This window comes from Lissotriton vulgaris, chromosome 4_1 (assembly GCF_964263255.1).
Source record: "Lissotriton vulgaris chromosome 4_1, aLisVul1.2, whole genome shotgun sequence".
NCBI classification, from domain to species: domain Eukaryota; kingdom Metazoa; phylum Chordata; class Amphibia; order Caudata; family Salamandridae; genus Lissotriton; species Lissotriton vulgaris.
In genome coordinates, this window is record NC_141691.1 from 991,934,726 (window position 1) to 991,955,921 (window position 21,196).

General features: G+C 45.5%; 1 protein-coding gene across 1 annotated transcript in view; it reads left to right on the forward strand.

Moving 5' to 3' along the window:
- Positions 1-1,494: 1,494 nt before the first annotated feature.
- MPPE1 (metallophosphoesterase 1) overlaps positions 1,495-21,196 on the forward strand; it is a 736,638-nt gene continuing 716,936 nt past the window's right edge. The window contains exon 1 of the mRNA XM_086965256.1: positions 1,495-1,610. The gene's annotated coding sequence lies outside the window, so the exon portion shown is untranslated. The remainder of the gene's footprint in view (positions 1,611-21,196) is intronic.

Here is a 21,196-nt window from a genome sequence, read left to right on the forward strand (position 1 = left end):
AGGTCTCAAATTTCCCTGCGCAGGTCAGAAAGCCTACCAGCCGCAGCACACTGCCCGGGTCACGCTTAAGTCTCACCTTCGTTTTCAGACAGTCAGTTGGGGAAGTGCTCTCAGGCCACAACAGCTGCCATCTCACCTCGGATCTCACTGTGACCACCTCCCCACGGATTCCCTCCCCACCACCTTTTAACAGTGCCACTCAAGTCTCCCTAACCACTCTCTTTCAGATGCATTTAATTAGTTATTTAGCACCACTCATATCAGTGTAGGGCGTCAGAGCCCTTTGCATCACGCAATTATACAGGGACAATCAATCATAAGTGTGTAAATTAGCTTATAGGAAATGTTACATAAGCCAGAGGACTACAAGGTTTAGGAGTCACATGTCATACATACTGGTAGGCAGTGTAGTTTTAGTGTTTGGGCTGGAGAAACACAAACTCAGAATTTAAAAAGTAACATCATAAGTGGGGGTTCGCTTTAATAATCAGAATGGATATTTACCCAAATGAACCCTTTTTGCAACATTAATCTATGCTCTAATCTATAGTTTGCATGCAGTTCTTTGATGACAGTTAATAATTCACTGTTCCATATTAGGATTTTAATTTGTAAACTGCAAGTAATAGAAGGGTGTCTCTTAGAAAAGTAGTAACCCACTGACCTATTTACATCATATGCACTTTGCTATCTGGATGGTACAAGTTCTTTGCAGCAGGCATATTAATCCTCTGTGCTAATTTACTGCCATTCAAAACCTCGACCAGAAAAAAACACCAATCTCTCCCCAGGAGAACATTAATCTAAGTGTTATCTTGACATTTTTATGATTGCCTGGATATTGCCCGAGGCAAGGAAGACGGCAGCATGTGCTTTTAAACCCAAGATAAACTTGTAAACACGGCGCTCTCTGAAGTCAGCCCTAGAGCTGGCCCTGGCAGAGATAAGACTCCAGACTGCCAGATAAGACTCCAGACTGCCAGGCCGATGTCACAGCAGCCCAAGCTGCAGCAGCCCGGGCTGACACACAGACGGGAGGAGGGGAGAGCTCTAATGCGCGCCTGCCTGAAATGCTGACCTGCTTTTCTTATACCATGGCGCAGTAGTGTGGCAGGTAATAAGGTAGGTTGTAATTGTAAATTTAAATTATCATTACAAGAATAGTGCTGCAATAGTCTTTTACAACACGCGCTTTAGTATCATGTTGTTTCTGATCCTTGCACACGAGCGATACATACGCTGGCAGCATCCACTAATTTTCTTTAAAGTATGTTCCTTCCGGTGATGACACCACAGCTGTGCTGAAGAACTTGCATAGATTCCGTTGGTCCCCACAAACTACACGGACCAATCTCCGTGGTCCCTTCGCCTTTTGTTTTTCGGTCTACTCCAATCGCACGCGCCTTTCTGGGGACTGGCTACTGCCTTCGCGGAGCTGGCCAATTGCCATCTCGGAGCTAGAATAGTATTAGCATTTGTCAACACCATGTGTCCAATAAACAGTTCCTGCTTGTAGAAGGGCGGGATTTCCAATGGCTGTGGCTCTATTGAATGCTTTCAGATAAAATATATGGACCCTCGTATCCCTTCTTTGATTTCCGCCGTGTGAGGTATTCCCAATACTCATTTTATTAAATTATTGTTTTCTTTTATATTTATGCTTGCGCGTTCGCATTGTGTCTGCTGGTGCCCGTGTATAATAGTACCCGTCTTCCTTGTGCTTTGATGTTGCGGGGTGTGAGTTCTTTTGCAGTGCTTCTTCGTAGTAACAAGCGTTGCCACGTTTCTCTCAAAAATATGCCCATTTATGTTTAGCTGTTATCATAAGGATAAGAGCTTTTAGATGATGAGTATGATGAAGTATGAAAGCTGATCACCCCTCCTTATACGTCCCAGCACCGTAAACGTGTGCCTGGATAGGGTACAATAACAAGATTAATCATATAACGAATTTAACATGTTTATTAACAAAATCGTTATGAAAATGAATGATGAAATGTAAAATTTCTGTTGATATTCTTCTGTGCGCCATACCAAAGATAGAAAGTGCTGCAAATGGTTGAGGTGAAAAATGTGGTTGTCTGGTTAGATCCCGCCCTCAGTTTTTGCGGACACACAAAAAAAGTAGCTGCTACCTGTTTCGGTATATTGCGTGAGCTTAGGCCAGTCCTGAAATTTTTTGACACCCGACCAGACAGTTGATAATCCAGGCCACTATAATCTCGCGATTAGATTATGCGAGTTCAATCCTACTGGGGGCCAATCAAGCGGAAGTCATGCGGTTGCAACGTGTTCAGAACGCTGCAGCCAGAGCCCTGGTGGGCCTACCTAGGTTCTGCTCGGCGAAAGCAACCATTCATAAGCTCCATTGGCTACCCATGGCTCAAAGGATCGAGTTTAAGACTCTTTGTCTTTCTTTTAAAATTCTTAAGCTGTCTTCCTTTTGGTTGTGAAAAAAAAATTCTTAAGCTGTCTTCCCCCCAGATCTTGACGCATCTTCTTACCACATATGTTCCCTCCCGCTCTTTGAGGTCATTGGGTCAGAATCTGGCTTCAGTTCCACGGTTCAAACGTTCTCGGGCCGGAGGTCGGTCGTTCCGTTACCTCTCGGCCAAGCTCTGGAACTCACTACCAGCTCATATCCGTGCCCTAGAGGATTTGTCTGTTTTTAGGAGGGCCATCAAAACATGCCTCTTCCCTCCTTGCCCATAAGTGCTCCTCGGGCTACTCCTTTTTTCTTTCTGTTCTGTTATGTATTGGTATTTTCCTTCTGCCAGTCAAAAGCGCCGGTGCGCCCCTTTGCTGGGGCAGCTGTGCGCTATAAAAATCACAATAACATAACAATAACAAATGTGCTATATGACTGAAAATGTCAATATAAGTGCTCAACAACATTAGGATCTTATAATTGGAGCTCCCGGTTTTATGGTATTTTTTAACATTTCCGTCTGTACTTATCCATGTTTATTTTTGGGGCTTTTTGTTGGTATTTATTTTGTGTTTTGAGAATAAATGGAGTTGCAAAATGGTAATTTTTCACATTCATTTAACTGATGAACATTCCTTCAAACTTTGATGCCTTCATGTCTTGGCAAATTAAGCAACCAAATATTAAAAAACATTACACCCACAAGGAAATATTATCATACTTCATATATGTATTAACATATGCTGGTATTAATCTCATCCTGTTTTTTGACTGGCCATGCTGTCTGCCTGATCAGCTGTTGGCCTGTAATTCAGGGAAGACAGCATGGCGAGTCAATTACAAGAAGGTCAATTTTCAGTATTTTTCCACTTTTAAAAATAAATACAACCAGTAAGCATATTGTTTAGTTAGTTATAATTAGTGAAACAATCTTATTTCAATGATTTTTGGAAGTAGTTTACTTGTAGGTACTTTTAAAATTATGATAGTAGGCCAAAATTAAAGTTGAACATTTTTGTGTAGAGATCACTGGCAACTTTTCAAATATTCTCATATATGATCTGTTTGACTTATTTCATTACGCTTGAACTAAACCATGAGTTTATTTTACTAAAAAAGAAATGTTAACTTTAAAATGCATTGAATGCATTTTTTTCCTCTTTAGGCTGCCTTTTATAGGACTTTTTTCACTTTTTCTAACATGTTGCTTCATCAGTTCCGTCATGCAACATTCTTTATTCGACGAGAGTCTTTCTTTTATTACTTCTTTGTGTGAACCCAACCTTTGGACTAAACCTGTGAAAGAGCAACAAAGTAAATAAGCTTTGTCAACTAACCTATGAGGATGGAATGGGCAGTCGTTTCTCATGAGCCACATGGAAAAGTATGCTGGTGTATCATTTGTACCTGGAGAATGCTAGACGATTTGGAGGTGTCTGGTGAGAGACCAGACTTGAAATTTCCTGTTTATTGCTCCATTCCTGTTGCCCTTGCACATGGACTTCTCTTTAGGGGACTTTAGCTTGATCCCTTTACCCATGCTAGGAGGGCTTTTGTGAAACATCCTACTGCCTTTTGTAGGTGGTAGGAATCTTGAATTTTGAACCATCTGCTTATGAATTCTTTTATTTAGCGTTAGATTTACTTTGAATAAATGTGTTTTTATAACATGAGCTGTAAGACTCATGACAGCTTCTTAAAATGTTTTTTATATGCATTGATTGTGGATCTTTAATACAGTAATCAAATTATCTAAATTTGTTAGTCTCTTATTATGTTTTAACGTTCTTTCTACAGAAACTGTGCTTTAATAATATGATGCTAAATTCCTTATAGAGATAGTCATAGATTATTTTCAGAACATCAGATTTTAGATTTATTTTGCTCTTGTTCTGTGTAGCCACGGCAGAGCTCTTAGTGTGAATAGTTCCTTTTAGCCTGAACTTCTTTGGGAGGTTGGGTCTTCCAATTGCAATACTCTATCTCTATAGTATGGTTCAGAGAGTAGTGAATTTGAATTGGATTTGCAATCCTTTTTTTATTTTTTTTATTTCTGTTTATTGTTTTCAGGGTACATAACAGTACTACAATCTCTCATCTCAATACAATATGATTTGGTTCTATTGTTACCATGCGTACATCACATATATCTATCCTTACAGGACGACTGTTGTCAATCCTCATTATGAGTACATCATATTTATACATATGAAGGGTCATCAGAGCATAGCCGTCACAGTTCACCTTATACATTATCATAGGCATGTGCTCCCAACATATTATTGTTTCGTCTATATCCATCCAAAAGTAACACATGTCACAACTATATTGCCCGCCCTTTGCACCTCTAAGCGCCCACCCTTTCACAAATTGCAAGCTTTCATCCTGTGTCAGTCTACGCAGGCCCACTGTCAAGACCATCCCCAACATGTTATATTATGGCATGCTCAGTCTGTTCCCTTCCGTGAGATATTAAATAGCATGTTAATGGGGCTCATATATCATTGGGTCTGGATAACACAGGTAACAGTTCCGCATAGGTAGCAAGTTGCTCCTGGCACTTTATCAGTCCTCCAACCATGCCTTGAACTTGGGCGCCCTCCCCCTGCCCCATCTGCAGGCCACCCTTCTTTTAGCCATTAGAAGCGCTATAGTAACAAATTGACGATGTTCAGCTCTGAGAGGCTTAACACACCCCAGTACAGCCATCAAAGGATCCGGCTTCACAGGGGTATCTATCATTGCCTGTAGTGCAGCAAACACTTGGGTCCAATAGTCTTTTATGGTGGGGCATTCCCGGCCAAGTGAAGGAAATCAGCTCCCTCAGTTTGGCATCTATCGCATCTATCATTTGCCCTAAGCTGATATCTGTACATCTTAGCCGGAGTATATGACAGCCTGTGCAAAAACTTCTAATGAATGATCCGGAGCCTGCTACTCGCTGAGACTTGCTCTGTCTGTAGACAGCAGAAATCTCATTGGTCGTCCATCAGGGCTGTACCTAACTCCTCCCCCCCCATCACCTACGTGACTGTGTATCAGTAAACTCCTTCTGTGTGTGCACTGATGTATAAATCTGGGATACTAGTTTCTTGATTGTGATCTTGCCCAGCATGAGGTGAAGGGGGGCTAACACCTGCGGCTCATCCGGGAATTCCTGTGTAAGTGACCGTACACCTTGCCATAATCTGATATAAAGAAAGTGTCAAGAGGCGTTTTCTGCGTCTCTGGGAACATACGGTATGTCCGTTCGAACGGAATTTCTGATCATGGTACAAATCCCCCCACGTATTGATGTGTGTCTTGACCTTAAAATCACGAAATATTGCTTCCTGTAGCAGAGGCATGTTAGGGTGGTAAGTAAGGGGAAGCAGCAGTGAATATAACATGGGCACCCCTAGAGTACGGCCCAGGCGCTGCCATGTTTTGATTGTGCACGTAAGCGAATTCGGCTGTCGCCCAACTGCACCCACTGTTAGGAATAATGTTCCGTGCAAAGGAACAGGGTGCGCCAGCCAATGTTCTGTCGCTATTTGTGGCATATATTTCGGCTGTTTAATCCAGTACCATGCAAAACGGGCCTGCTCTGCGGTGAAATAGAGCTCAAACTCTGGTATACCAAACCCTCCTTAGGGTATGGCCGTGTCAACACTTCCCACTGCAATCTCGGCTGCTTACCCCCCCAGACCAGTCGTATTAGCTCTGTCCTAAGTGTCTTAAAAAAATACGTTCCTGGGTAGCAGGGTATATTTAAAAAAAGGTACAAAAACTGTCGGAGTATCACCATTTTGATCAATGACGCACGGCCAGCCATGGACAAAGGTAAAGCCACCCATCTCGAGATGCTCTCCGCCACTCGGGTCATGGTTGTCCCGTAGTTCAGTCGCAAAAGTTCTCCCCTGTCTTTAGTAACTATAATGCCCAGATATTTTAAGTCTCTCGCACATCACTCAAGGGGATAGTCCAACGAAAATCTTTCCGTAGCATCAGTGAGCGGGAAAATGCTTGATTTACTCCAATTGATCTGGACCCAAGAGAGTCTACCAAAGACTATGAATTCACGCAGTATTGGGTTTAGAATATTTAGTGGATCGCGGACATATAGGGTAATGTCGTCCGCATAGAGGGACACGGATATTTGACTTTGAAAGCATTGTAGGGCCTTATCACGATGGCATTGGCGCAACTTCGCCGCTAGCGGCTCAACTGCAATAGCAAATAGTAGAGGGGACAGTGGGCATCCCTGCCTAGTCCCCCTCGGTATGTGGTATATTTGAGATACGTGGCCATTAATCAAAACCCTTGCTACCGGCATGGTATACAGTAGTTTAATCCATGATAAAAACAGAGGTGGAAACCCCATCCTTCTCATAACTGCAAAGATATAGATCCAATCCACAGAATTGAATGCCTTAGCGGCATCTAAAAAAATCGCTGCCATAGAAAGATCCGGGGATATAGTATTAATAAAGGCAAAGAGTGTTCTTAAATTGTGGGACGTGGATCTCCCTGGCACAAAACCCGACTGGTCTGGCAAAATCAGGTTTTCCATCAACTGGCTCAACCGCGTCGCAATGAGTTTAGCTAGGATTTTCGCATTGCAATTAAGGAGCGATAACGGCCTATATGAGTCGCAAAGTTCTGGGGTCTTACCCGGCTTCAACAAGGACATTATGAGGGCTTCCCTCATAGTGGGAGGGAGATGACCCACTTCCAGCGCATCCTCGTATACCTCCCTAAGCACAGGAGCCATAATATCAATGTATGTTTTATAGAATTCGATCGGAATCCCATCTGTGCCCCTGGCTTTGCCGGATTGCATACTCATTATGGCGTCTCTCACCTCGTCCAGTTCAAATGGTGCACATAAATACGCTCTCTGCCCATCGCTAAGCCATCCCAATGCAACGTCTCCCAGAAAGCTATCTAAATCAATATCACCCAGCTCTGTAGTGGTATAAAGTGTGTTGTAGTGCTCTAGGAATGCATTGAGTATAGCAGCTGTATCCCGATAGTGCTCCCCAGTCGAATCTCTCACCTCTGTGATGTACAAGGAGCCCTGCGGGCGCTTTACTTTTTTTTTTTCAAAACCGTTTTTATTAAGAGTTCAAGCAAGATTTGGTACAGCCCTCCACAGTCAGGAGGAGACTGTCAACGACACATATGTAAAGACACAGCATGGAACCCATAGCTTCAGAATGATATACCCCCAACTACCCCCATCCCCCCCAACCCCACTAACACCTTCCAACCCCTTCCCCAAACTACCCACCCCTTATCCCACCCTAACCCAGTGCACGTGATCATAGTTCAGCAACAGGAGATGGAAAGCAAAGGTGGTGCTGGGCAGCAGCCTAGGGTATGGGATCCACATCTGGAGGCAGTGCATCGTCAATGTCCATTGGAGGGTCAAGGGCCAGGCCCCTGTAGTCCGCCCACCGTTTCCAGATTTTGTAATGTTTGCGGGGACACCCCCGGGCTTCGAAAACAGGCTGCTCCAGACCCATGAGAAAGTCCAAGCCCGCCTTCCAGGCACCAAGTGGGGGGGCACGTTCACTCTTCCAGGCCTGGGCCAGATCCCTCTTGGCCACCACCAGCCCTAGCAGCAACAGGTGACTTTTGTAAATGTTACCCCCAACGTTTTCAAGGACATGAAGAAGGCCCAACCTAGGGGTACGGGGCAGGTCCCACCCCAACACCTCCGACAGGCAGTCCCAAACCCCAGTCCAGAATCTAGTCAGTCTCTCACAGGACCACACAGTATGGAAAAGCGTCCCCCTTTCAGTACCGCACCTCAGACATTCCGGAGCAGCTATAAGACCCGCTCGCCACAGGCGGTCCCTAGTATAATATGCCCTGTGAAGGTATTTGAATTGGATAAAGCGGAGGCGGATAGCTATAGCAGCACCACGGGGAGATTCAAGGGCCTCACGCCAGTCATCTTCATCCAGGGGACCAACATCATTCTCCCAGGAGGCCTTCAATGTCGAGAGGGAAGGGGAGCAGTGCGTGACCAGGGAGCGGTATATCTGAGAGACCTTCTTGTCGCCCAGGTCCCCCATAAAAAGTTTTGCCTCAATGGGGCTAAAGTCGGGGAATCGCTCCAAGCCCACCAGGCTAGGGGCAAGAGCGTGGCGAAACTGGAGGTACCGGAAGAACTGGGACCTGGGCATGCTAAATTCAGAACTAAGGTCCTGAAAGGACTTAAGTGTAGTGCCAGTAAGGACATGGCCGAGGGATGAGATCCCGATCGCGTCTCAGCCACCGAACCCGGACAGAGACGCCAGCGCTGGAAGTAGGCCATTACGCCATAACGGAGTCTCGGCCGTCAGTCTACCCCACCAGCCCATACGGTGCAGGGCCCGCCGCCAGACCGCGAAGACCACCTGTGTGACCTGGGGAAGCAGTCGCCTCCGCCTGGCCGAGTACAGCAAGGTGTGGAGGGAGGCACCACCCATTAAAGAATGCTCCAGAGCATAGGCCGGATCACTACGGTCCCCATACCACCACTCGTTAAGCACAAGGAGATGGGAAGCTTGATAATAAGACAGTATGTCCGCGGACGCCAAGCCGCCGCAGTATGTAGAAAGAAAGCACGTGCGTAGTGCCACCCTGGAGGCACCCTCGGCCCACAGAAATTGGCCCAGCACAGAGTCAACACTCCGGAACCACTGCGGGTCGATCTTAAATGGATGATTCTGTAGTTGGTAGAGAAGACGAGGCAGGGCCACCATCTTAAAGATGGCTGACCGGCCATAGATGTTAAGAGGCATACGCGTCCATGTTTTGACGTCCATCTGGACCCGATCCCACACAGGCTGGACGTTCCGATCCCACGCCACCGAGGCCGAGGCAGAGAGGAAAACACCCAAGTACTTCACGCCATCCACAGCCACCTGAAGGGACGCAGCCCAGGGACAGTTCACCGTGTCACCCCTCAACACCCATAGGGTCGACTTGCGCGGGTTAAGGAAGAGCCCCGACGCCTGACCAAACTCCTGCATGAGTTCTAGGACACGAGGGCCCGTGCGCTGTAGGTCGGTCATGAAGAATAGCACGTCATCGGCATATAGAGCTATGCGATCCGAGTGATCCGCTCCTCACACGAAGCCTCGATAAAGCGCATCCCGGCGCACCCGGGCTGCCAGCGGCTCCATAGCCAGCGCGAACAGGTACGGGGAGAGTGGACACCCTTGACGAGTGCCCCTGGTCACAGGAAACCGAGCGGAAGTTGCCCCAGAGACACACACCGAGGCAGTGACATCTGTATAAAGCAACTTTACATAGGAGACGAAGACCGGGCCCAGGTTCAGCCGCGGCAGAAGAGCAAAGAGAAAGGTCCAGCTGACCGAATCGAAGGCACTGTCAATATCAGCCAGCAGAAGCGCCGCCTGATCTTCCGAAGACCCAATCGCGTCAATCGCAGCCTGCGCCCGCCGAATGTTGTGCCTCGTCGCTCGGCGCGGCATAAAGCCCGCCTGATCTGGGTGAACGAGGGCCGAAATGTGTGGAAGCAGGCGGTTCGCGAGCGCCTTGGCCTGGAGCTTGGCTTCAAAATTAATGAGGGATATGGGACGATAAGATTCATGGCGATCAGGGGGTCTACCCGGCTTCTGGAATACCACGATTTCGGCATGGCGCCAATCTGGGGGAAGGCGGCCATGCTCCCGCGCCTGCTCCCAGGCCCGCATGTTATGCGGCCCGAGCTGCAGATAAAATTTCCTATAGAATTCGCTGGGGAACCCGCTCGGCCCCGGTGCTTTGCCCACATTCAGTTGACCCAATGCGTCGCCCAGTTCCTCAGCCGTTAGGGGAAGATCTAGGGCATCGCGCACCTCATCAGACACAGCAAGCGGGGGGACTGCCGCGAGGTAACCCTCGATGCCGTCAGGGGAGAGAGTCTCCTGAGAGGCATACTGATGCCCATAATAGCGCGCAAAGCTTGCTGCAAGAATCGCCGGATCCATTATTGCCACCCTGGCGTCGTCAACAAGTCCCAGCAGAGTGAGTGGCTGCAAAGTCTGTTGGCAAAGCCTGTGGAGCATAGTGCAAGACTTGTCGCCCCACTGGTACACTCTACTACGTGTGGCCAACCACGCCTGGCGAGCCTCATCCAATAAGACCGAGGAGTAAGACTGCTGTGCCTGTAGGAGCAGCCGCAGCGTGATATCATCGGCTACCTCCCTGTGTCGCGCCTCCAGGTCCTCCACCCGCGCTGCAGCATCAACAATACTTTCTTGCCGAGTTCGGCGAGCAGAAGCGCACCAAGCGATATCTATACTCCTCAAGGTGGGCTTCATAGCCTTGCAGACTCTCACTGCGTCCACCCCCCCCCCGGTAAGGTTGTCCTGCCAATAGCGGGCAATCGCGCCACGGAGGTGCTGGGAGTAATCTGGACGCTGCAGGTGCCACGTGGACATCCGCCACCTGAACGGTTGGCGCGCCTTGCACAGATCAATCTGGACCGCGACGGGGGAATGGTCAGATAACCCGCGAGGCCGGATCGCCGCCCCCTTCACCCTATCAAGGAAGGCCCCTGGTACAAACACACAATCAAGGCGCGAGAGGGAGCCACGAACAGCCGAGACATATGTGTATTCCCGCCTCTCCGCATGCAGGTGCCGCCACACATCCACCCATCCAAGACCATCAAACATGGCCCCCAACCATGTAGGGGAGGCCACGGTCGCCACCCCTGGCCTCCTCTGCCTGTCCAACGCCACGCCTGTCCAACGCCACGGGGCGCTTTACTTTTTGAGCTAATATCTCCTCAGGTCTATTCCCCTCACCATAGTTCCTGGCTGTCTAGTACTTTCCTTTAAATCTTGCTTCCCTATGGGCCTCTTCCTTGTATAGAGTGAGTTTTTCGAGAAAAATAGCTTGCGTGGCTCCCTCAGAGTGTTCAGCCATCGCAGTTTCCAGCCCCTTGAGGTCCTTCCAGCCTGTATATCTTTAAGCAGTCTAGTTCCCTCCGCTATACAGAACCCCCCTTATCGTTACTTTAAATGCTTCCCAAACTATTTCCACCCTTTGGACCGAATCTTTATTTCTCTGGAAGAAATCACTGATCTCCTCCCTCAATTCTTCCTGGAAGAACGTGTCAAGCAGAGCAGATGCATACAGTTTCCAGGGCCTGCGCGGCGTGTTAAAGTCGGTAGAGGAGAGGGCCATCAGCACCGTTGCGTGATCAGAATATTTCCTAGCAAGGTGTCTGGTGTCAGCTATCACTGGGGACAATCCCCTAGCCACAAAGAAGTAATCCAACCTAGCCCAGGAATGTGCCTGCGCAGTGAAGTGTGTGCCCTCACGTGTATATGGGTGCTTATGCCTCCAAGTGTCTGTTAGCTGATAGGTCCTGATAATTTCCTTCATTACTGTCTGTGCTTTTATATAATGACGCGGCGCGGGGTGGGACCGGTCCATGTTGGGACTGTATGTGACATTGAAATCTCCTCCCTAAATCACATGTGTAGAATCCAATTCAAATATCTTCGCCCAAAGCGTATCAAAGAACCCAGGTACATCCGTGTTTGGACCATAACAACAGGCCAGGGTAACTGATTGAGACCCTATCCTCCCCCAAGCTATGCAGTACCTGCCTTCTGAGTCCCACGAGGCTCCTGCTAGTTGAAAGGGGGCCTGCTTCTTAACCAATATCGCAGTACCTCTGGCGTAAGGGGAATACGAAGAAAAGATTCTGTTCCCAGCCCATTTGCTGACAAACAGGATCAGAGTATTTCGTGGACAGTGCGTCTCCTGTAACAGTGCAATAATTACATTATGCCTATCTAAATACGATAGAATTTGCCTCTTTTTTCTAGGGTCACCCAGGCCTCGTACGTTCCATGATATGATATTCAATGTGCCTACAGCTGCCTCAGCCATGGTCTTCTAGTATGTGCCCTGCATTTAGCGGCTGTCCGAGGTCACATTTCTGTAGTAGCGTCCTACACCCCCTTGCCCTTGTCATGTTACTTTGATGCCGCCCGTAACACTCCAATAGAACCCAGGTATATTCATTAATAGACATCGTAATTGCAACCCAACTCAAACATCGAACACCCCAGACGTCTCCCACCCTACTCACCACCCACTGAAGCAACCCAATCTTGCCAGTATCCAACACCCTCCCCCCTGCCCCCCCCCCCCAACAAAGCCACAAAAGTCCCGAAGTCTCCAGCACCGTGCGTGCTGCATACTGCCATAGGGGTACACCCACTGGGGGACATTTCTAGAGGGCTACACAGTGACTTCTCCCCTCCTGGTCCCACCTCTGGTGTCGCAACAGGGTCCCATCCCAGGGGGAGAAGAGCCTGAATCACAGCCTCATTAAACAACTGATACAACCTGCCATGTCCCTCCTGCGGTTCTCAGCCACATTAACCTATACTCCACTGTCCCTCCTCAGCTGCCGTTGAGTGCATCTGCTACTGTCACTGTCGCCCATCTGCAGCTCCCTCAGGGGATGATTGTCGAGAAGTACCAGGGCTACCGCCCTCGCACCTCTGTCGCTTCACCGACCGGAGGAAGTTTTCTACTTGGTGAGGATTAGTAAAGAAGCGCAGCTTTCCTTGGTGTGTGATCCATAATTTTGCTGGATAGAGTAGGGCATAGTCTATTTGTGCGGCCCGCAGTTTTTTCTTCACATCAAGAAATTTACGTTGTTCCTCTTGTACCATCAGCATGAAGTCCGGATAGATTGAGAAGTCGTTGCCGTCATAGTTCATGGTTTGTTTGTGCCTGGCTACGCGAAGGGCTACACCCCGGTCTTGATAATTTAGCAGCCGTGCTATTATAGGCCGGAGGGGGGGGGGGGGCGGGGGGGGGGGGCGGCCTTGGACCTAGGGATCTGTGGGCGCGCTCAACTATAAATTGTGACGAAACCGCCTCAGCTCCTATTGCTGTGATCAATAACTTTTGCACGCACTCCTCCATTTTGCGAGCCTCCAAATCCTCATTCTTAGCCGCTATTGTTCGCAGGATTTTATCCATGCGCGCTAGTTGTGCAGTATGCCCGGCGGTAGTGTCATCGTTATCAGATATCCTTCTCTCTGTTTCCTTAATACGCTCCTCATGGGCATCTAACTTGTGCGCTATGGCATCCATTCTGGAGATCATGCGATCTACCTTATCCACCACCGTTGCAAATCCTTGACTCATTTCCTGCAGGATATTATGCATCTGAGTTCTGGGTGGCTGTTCCCCCTTTCCGACTGCCTTCCTCTTCCGCCTCCAGATCATCTCGCTTGGATTGAGCCGCTTTTTGGGCAGTTTCGAAATTGAGTTTCGGCTGCCTGGTGTCGGGTTTCCCCATATTGTTTCACAGAGATATGGTACGTCAGGTCTACTGCCCCCCCAGTCCAATCAGTCCAGGTGCAACTGCCAACACACAAGTGCAATGGCTCCGCTGTGCAGTCTCATACAACTCCTCTGGGTATGCCTGCCGATTTCCAGTGTCCAGACACTTAACTGTCCACTGCACAAAGCTCTTTGCAACCCACCCGTTTACCAGGCCTCCAACACGCTATAATTGTGCTACTACCCCTCAAGCACCATCATGCACTACGCAGTGTGTCGAGCAGGTGTGTCTTGCGTCTGAAGATCCTGTACCCACCCAATAGTACTGTACAGGGTTGTGCAACTCGTCACCGCTCCTCAGCTGTGTCCTTGTGTAGCAGTGCTGCCTCCCGCGATGTCTCTTCTCCAGTCTGACCTTTTGGAGGGGGGGGTTTGGGGGGGGCTCGACTTGGTCTCACACTGTGCCTATATAGTCACCCCCACGGGGCTGCTCCCAGTGTCCCAGCTGCAGATATCTCGCCAGGGTGCATGAGCCCGCTCCAAAGGTAGGGGAATGCTCCTGTCCGTCCCCACCTCGGGCCCCCTTCTTGCTGATCGCTAGCACTGGGCTGCCCCCTCTCCAGTCGCTGAGCCGCCTCCCGTTGTGCGCGCCTCTCAGACCTCCCTGGAGCTCCGGGACACACCTTCGATGTACCCGCCTGCGGCAGCTTGCAATTCGGCAGCTCTCCTTGTCCGTATAGGGGGGCCCTCCCGCCTCTGCTCTGCATGCTGGTACGGCCCCGCTCACCTGCCGGGTCAGATATGCCCACAGTGTCCCGAGTATCCACTCTCTGGGCTAGTATCGTTGCCGCACAGCCGCTTTTCGTGCTTCCGCCACTACCGCCTTCATTCACCGCGGCCTGCACGCCGTTATTCCGTCCCCAATCTTGCGTAGATCCACACGCCGCCCCCAGCGTCCACCAGCCAGCAGGGCACTCCCTTGCCAATATTTCAATCAAACTGCGTTTTCTGATGCAGCAACCGATCGGTCTCAAACTTCCACAGAGGTTGCTTCAGGCCAAGTACTTCGGGTTGCGAGGGTTGTGGTGTTTTCCGAATAAATAAGAGCCCAGGAGAGGTAGGATTGAAGTCAGAAGGTATTTATTAAACCTCAGCCACAGGAGATAAGACTTCAACTGACAAGCAGAACAGGAAACATCATAATTCCAGAATCTCCACATGAGAGATTCTTAGCACATTAAAGGTACAGGATATGATAAATGAGCAACATCACACATCTTCCCCCCAACAGAAAAATAAAAACAAAGAACAACATGAGCACAAGATTACAAGTGAAAGAACAGCGATGAAGTTATAATGCATAATCTCTTAGATAAGAGGGGGGTCTACGTACTCTTTGACATCTAGAAGGGAACGTGGACAATTTCAAGTCGTTATCACAATTAGAAAACGAATGAGACAAACCTTGTCTATCATGTGATACAGGTATTCTTGACTTAACCACAACAATTCTGCTTTTATTCCAAATTCTACCATCTTCTGTTTTAATGGCATTCTTGAATATTTTCACTACTGCTTTCACATCAGAGAATTTGGACCAGGTTCTACAACCAACAGGAGCTTTGATACGAACAAGATCACCAACTAGAATTTTCCGAGCATTCACACAATTTCTCTTATCAAAATACAACTTCCTCTCATCTTGCTTCTTTTCTTCCTTCTTTCGCCACTCACCAATTCCATTATCAATCAGGCCTTTATTTAGATCCATCCAACCAGGACATAAGTAGGTGTTGGGAGCCCTTCCTTTAAACAACATAAAGGGGGATCTACCTGTGGTCGAGTGGGGAGCATAACGATAAGCATTTATTCTTTCTTGAAGGACAGATTTCCAATTTAAGCCAGATGATCTAGCTAATTGTATGGCTTCTTTCAAGGTCTTATTAACCCTCTCTACTGCACCGTTAGTTTCTGGGTGATACAAAGAACATTTTTTATGAACGATTCCAGATTTTTCTAAAAACTCTTCAAAAATCCTTGAACAGAATTGTGGTCCATTATCTGAAAGAAGACTATTTGGAAAACTTTCTTTTTTAAAGATGGTATCTAGAAATTTTATTACTTCTTCAGAAGTGATTTCCCTTACTGCACTCACCTCAATCCACCTGGAATACAGATCCAGAAGAACAATAAGATAAGGTGTATCACTCACGCCTGATAAAGGACCAACTATAGCTATGGCTAATTCATCCCAGGGATGTTTTGGAAGAACTCTCTTTACCATGGGCATTTGCCTAGTCTTAAGAATGTTATCACTGGCAGAGCATTCTGGGCAATCTCTCACTAACCTTTCTATCTCCAGATCCATCCCTGGCCACCAGAATTGCATGCGTAACATTTCTTTGGTCTTCACAATACCAAGATGACCAGAGTGGGCATGAGATAAAAGTTTCTTTCTGATACCAAGTGGGGGAACCATTTTTGTACCCCGAGTTAGAAACCCAGAATGAATAGAAAGTTCATCAGAAACCAAAGTCCAAGGTTTCTCTAAACGACAATTATTGCTCAAGGAAAGCATTACCCTTTTTACCTCTTCATCCTTTTCAAGCTCATCTCTCCACTCCTTTTCTTCAATCGCACCTTCTGTAATCTCACATACATTTATTGTGTCATCAGAACAACCTAAAAGATCATCTTCTTCAAAGTTCTCTTTTCCAACCATTCTCGAGAGACAATCAGCAGATTTGTTTGATACACCCGGAATATATTCAACAGAGAAATCAAACTCTTGTAGCGAAACAATCCATTTCCTAATTCTTGATGAAATCGCATCCAAACCTTTCTTATCAAAAACTTCTTTTAACGGTTTATGATCAGAGAAAATCAGAATCTTTGTTCCCCAAATTAGATTTTTTAGTTTTCTCAGAGCCCAATAGATGGCAAGAGACTCTTTCTCTATTACAGAATAATTTAAATCGGAACCCCTTAGGCATCTTGAAGAACAACAAATTAAATTGTCCTTTCCATCTCTCTTTTGTATATTAGGACAGCACCAAGGCCTTTTTCACTAGCATCAGTGAATAAAATTGTAGGTAACCCCGGCACAAATGCTTGTAGGGAGGGAGCCTTATTCAATTCAGATTTAATTCCAATAAATTCAGTTTTACATTCATCAGACCACACATACTCTACATTCCTAGATGTCAACCTCCTCATAGACTGTGTTTTGTCTGCAAAATTGGGAATAAACTTTCCATAGAACTCCACCATACCAAGGAAGGAAACGAATTCTTCCTTATTCTCTGGATCTTTTATCTTGTTAATGGTGTCAACCAATTCCTTTTTCGGAAAAATGCCTTTGTCAGTTATTTTATGGCCTAAATAATTTACTTCTTTCACACCAAACTTGTATTTACTTTTCTTTAGCGTCATACCTGCATCCTCTAAACGTTTGAGAACAGTACACACACGACTAAAATGTTCTTTAGAACTATTTCCATAAATAAGTAAATCGTCTTGGTAGCATCTTACACCAGATAGTCCTCTTAAAATTCTTGCCATAATTCTTTGAAAGACGGAAGCCGCAGACACAAGGCCAAACGGCATCCTTTTATATCTGTAAGTTCCCATGGGGGTGATAAAGGCAGTTAAGTCTTGGGAATGATCATCTAATACAACCTGATGATAGGCTGAGGCAAGGTCTAGTGTGGTGAAATATCTGGCGCCTTCTAGTGTGCTTACCATTTCATCAATATTCGGAAGGGGAAACCTGTCCACAACTACTTCCTTATTTAACGCTCTCAAATCAACACAGAGCCTAATTTCTCCAGTTGGCTTCTTAACTATGACAACAGGAGCCAACCACTCAGTAGCCTCCACTTGTTCAATGACATCATTCTTTAACAATTTGTCTATTTCTTCTTTTACTTTGTCCTGTTCCATCAATGGTATTCTCCTCACTTTTGCTATAACAGGTACTGCATTCTCTCTCAATCTTATACGGTGTTTATAACCTTTCAAGCAACCTAACTCTTCCCTGAATACTTTGGGAAACTTACTAGCTAAATTCTCTCCCAATAGCTTATCTGACTCATTATTCTCAAGTATATCTACCTGATGAATTTGTACCTGGGGATCAGCATTGGGGTCTAAGGTTACTCCAAGTTGACCTTGATGTACCCAACCTAACAAGATATCACCCTTCTTTGCGACATATATTTTGCCTACAATTATTCTACTCCCAAGTTCAATTTCAGCCATGAAACAACCAACCATTTTAATTGGGTTGTCTGAATACCCAAGAGGCTTAACATCACATTTCATCAGTCTAACTTTACCAGCAAAATGAGTATTAAATAGTTCTTCATCAATTAAAGTGATTCGAGAACATGAGTCAAATTTAAAATTAATCATTACATTTCCTACTTTTACAGGATGAATTGGATGATCTCCTTCCTCACATTTTATCTCAAACGTAACAGTTCTGACTTGTGGTTGAGACTGATTCCAACGTTTTCTATACATTTCAGGTCTGAATACTTTTGTTCTGCAACACTTACCATAATGTCCCTTCTTGCCACACACATTACATATAATTCTTAATGCAGGACAAATTGGAGAATTAGCTAGATGGCCTACTTGACCACATCTAAAACACGCAAGCTTACTACTTTGCCCTAGAGGATTATTTTGAGACATAACATTTGTTGAAAAATTATCCCTATCTGAGCCAGATAGAGTTTCATTCTTTTCATGTTTCTTGACTTGACATATAACTTCTTCAACTTTTGTTTCATCTTTCTTTTCAACAATGGATGTTTTATCCTTATCTTTTTTTTAATTCTCCAACACATTTTGTCATATGTTCCACCTGTTTGGCTATAGCTAAAACTTCTTCAAGTGGTGGTTCATCCTTTAGCCAGAGTTCCTTTCTTATTTCATCATGAGCACACCTGAGCACAAACTGATCTCTAATTCTTTCATCAAGTGTTAAGCCAAAATTGCAGGAGGACGCCAACTTTCTTAATGAAGAAACATAGTCTTCTACAGTTTCATCTCTCTTTTGCTCTCTTAAGCCGAAGTGATAACGTTCCATAATGGTACTGATTCTTGGAAGATAATGTTTATCTAGTTGTGCAATAGCAATTTCGTATTCATTTAAATTACGTTGTTCTCCAGCAGAAAGGTCAGGGAGATGCTCTAAAACGTCTTGTCCTTCTCCTCCTAAACAATGTAAAAGGAGGGCTAGCTTTCTTTCTGCACTCAGGTTAGTTCCACAAACTCTTGCATAGTTGGCAAAAATCTTCTTCCATTTTTTCCATTTTATATTGGGTTCTCCTGGAGTATTCAAAAAAAATGCGGGTTGAGTTACATTTTGCATGTTGTTTTCCTTTTTTTTTAAAAAAAAATAAATATGTTAAAGTTTTTATTATCTTCCCTCTTTTTTTTTTTTTAAGTCTTTTTTTTTTATATGAGGCTAAAATAGATTGTTCATATTGAGAAGAGTCTCTTTTTAGAATCCACCTTTCTTTTGCCGTGTTCTTTTGCTCTTAGAAAAATTGATTGTTAAAGAAAAAAAATTGTGGAATCTTCTAATAATGCTTAGTGCCAAAAGAACGTGTTCTTAGAATGAAGTCATCAACATTCTTTCTTTATTTCCTTGTGCGTGTAGTTTTAATTGTTAATGAAGAAACGTTCTGTGCGCTGAATCGTTCTGAGCGCTGTGATAAATAAACAAGAGACGTCAGGAATGGAATAGACTAGCGCGAGGAAAAGAAACGTTCTTTTGGATGACAGCGCGTTGCGTTATTTAAATCAGACGTCAGAGGGCGCTGTGTCATCAAGTTAGCACGAGCAACTCAGCGCGAGGAAATAACTCAAGCGTGAGTGATGCTCGTTGATTACTTCTTCAAATGTGAACGCACATTGTTTATCTTTTAAGTATTTAATTATCCTCCTTAATAAACCTCCCGCCTTACTCCTCACCGGTTTTCTTTAAACAGCCGCAGGGAAGGCTCCGCTTCCTTTCTTTAAATGATTTACTGCCGCTGGAGGAGAAGACGAGTCATTCTTCTTTTTCTCGCTGTGTTGAGGTGATGAATGGGTTCACCCGATCGTCGCCATGAAAATGTGGTGTTTTCCGAATAAATAAGAGCCCAGGAGAGGTAGGATTGAAGTCAGAAGGTATTTATTAAACCTCAGCCACAGGAGATAAGACTTCAACTGACAAGCAGAACAGGAAACATCATAATTCCAGAATCTCCACATGAGAGATTCTTAGCACATTAAAGGTACAGGATATGATAAATGAGCAACATCACAAGGGTCATAAGCAGTCGCCGCACCAGTTGTAAGGATTATTAGTTCAGGCAGCAGGAGCCTCACATATGCGCGGCCATACTGTTTGTGCGCCCTCTAGCGCCCCCTGGATTTGCAATTTGGGAATTGGCTACCAATTATTTGTTCTCATTGGGCGGCCGACAGTGGAGCATCCTGATTTCTCACCCCTCACTACGACAAAGAAAGTTCCATGTGAACATCAATGCCTATGGGGGTGATTTATAGACTCTGAGTGTAGTGAACCATCTAAGAGTAGAAACAAAGTTTGTATGGGCTCAGTGTGAGCAAAGCCCAGAAAAGTGACTTCCGCTGCTACAAGTATTAATCATTTTTGTAAGATTCAATACGCATAGAATTAATTTGTATGAATGTACTTGAAACAAGTTTAATATGGGGGTTAGGTGTATGTTTATTAACTTGATTTAATAATGCTACATTTTGGTGAAACCTCTATACTAGTAATAATGGGTAATGTTATTGTCTCAGTTTCTACTCCTGCGTTCGCCCCTTCCCATTGCATTCGCCTGCACATCTTTTCTCACCGCAGACTCTGGAGAAAGTAAAGAAAACTACTAATGTAATGTTTTTTAATCGATGTAAAAACAAAAGACTTATTAAATCTAAACTTATAGTGTACTGGGTAGTTTGTAAGTTTCAAGGTTTCTTTTACTGTGTTTCTGTGGTCCAGTTCTGTTTCATACGTTCATGAATAGCTTTTGTTAAATTATGCAAATTAAGTTCAAATTATGTCTGAGAGACTGTCTCATTTGGAAGTAGGATGCATACCTAAACAAGCAGTGGTATAGCCAATAGGTCCCACCTATTTGACTGTATAAGTGTTTAGCCATTCAACGGTTGATGTTGTTGCACCAAGGATATTGTGCTAAATAACTAAATACTTATAAGGTCCCAAAAGCGAGACCTATTAGATACTCCTATCACACAAGCTGGTATCACACCACAAACATTCTTTAATACTAGGCCTTGCGACTAAGGGGTGGAGGCCCTACTCTGTCCCAATAGCATACTATTATATTTTTTGTCATATATGATATTATTGTTATTATTGCTCTGCTCTCTGTTAAATGTGTAAAGAGCTCTGATACCAGCAAGGGTCATGTTCATGCTATA